A 1,484-nucleotide genomic window follows, 5' to 3' on the forward strand; every position below is an offset into this window, starting at 1 on the left:
AAGGACAATAGACAAAAATTGTATACAATTAAAAGAGTGAGAACATATGTATAGCAAAATGCTCTTTAAATTATTGATGGGCCTTAATTAGTTATAACTTTGACCAAAAATATTATGTAAAGACTGCAAAATATCTGATCCTTCCCTCAACTAGGCATCATTTCTCTCTCTCTCTCTCTCTCTCTCTCAATTCAGTTCAATATGTGCTTTATTGGCATGACAATTGTTACAATGTATTGCCAAACATAGTGTTTACATTAAATCTAGAACAGATATGTATGCAACAAAAACATGCATGTATACATTTAAAAAGTAGAACAAATCAACATTTTAGAATTCTACGAACAATTTATAATTCAATGTTTTAAAATGGTAAGAGTTGGGGTCGCTCATTTTTAGGTGTTTCCAAAATTTGATAGCTCTTTTCTCAATGCGTATTTGTAGAGGGTATTGGCCTAATTCTGCCCTGCATGCGTTGTTCGGTGTGAAGTTGTGTTTTATTGTATAAAATTTTGAAGTCAGGGTAAAGTATTTCAAATTTGAGATAAAATGTATTTCTAATTTCTTCATAGTTAGGGCAGCTGGTGAGGAAGTGTTGCTCTGTCTCCACTTCTCCATGGGTACAGTATGGGCAGATGCGGCTCTCTTTGGGAAGCCAGTGCTGTCGATATCTGCCCGTCTCTATAGTCAGAGTATGATTGCTCAGTCTGTACCTCGTCATTTGTCTTCTTAATTTACAGTCTTGCACTGTACTCAGATATTCTGCAGTTGTGTAATCTCTATTTAGGGCCAAATAACATTCAAGTTTACTTTGTTTTTCTGTTGTTTCAGTCCAATAAGTTAGATAATTTTCTTTTTGGGCTTTTATAATTTGGTTGGGCCGAATTTTGTGGATGAATATTTCAGAGTCCTGATGCTGGATGTTGTTAGTCATGTTAGTTTGTTTTTGCAGCTTCAGGACCATCTGAATCAGGGGACTTTTTTCAGGGTTCACTTCATGGTTTTTAAGGGCTTTAAAATGGTAAGAGTTGGGGTCACTCATTTTTAGGTGTTTCCAAAATGTGATGGCTCTTTTCTCAATGCGCATTAGTAGAGGGTATTGGCCTAATTCTGCCCTGCAGGTGTTGTTCGGTGTGCTCCTCTGTACTCTGAGGATACTCTTACAGAACTCAGCATGCAGGGCTTCAATCGGATTTTTGTCCCATTTTTCAAATTGGTGATTTAGGAGAGGACCCCACACTTCACTGCCATATAATGCAATAGGTTCTATGACTGATTGGAATATTTTGAGCCAGATTCTAATTGGTATTTCAATTTGGATAGATTTTTTGATGGCATAAAAGGCCCTTCTTGCTTTCTCTTTCAGTTCATTCACAGCCAAATTTAGCTTGCCAGTTGCATTTATCTTCAGCCCGAGGTATGTGTAGTTTGTGGCATTTTCAATTTTGGTCACACCAAGGGTGAAGTTATGTCTCTGTCCCTGA

The sequence above is a fragment of the Sinocyclocheilus rhinocerous genome, unplaced genomic scaffold (genome assembly GCF_001515625.1).
Source record: "Sinocyclocheilus rhinocerous isolate Xijiao unplaced genomic scaffold, SAMN03320098_v1.1 scaffold1043, whole genome shotgun sequence".
In the NCBI taxonomy this organism is placed as follows: domain Eukaryota; kingdom Metazoa; phylum Chordata; class Actinopteri; order Cypriniformes; family Cyprinidae; genus Sinocyclocheilus; species Sinocyclocheilus rhinocerous.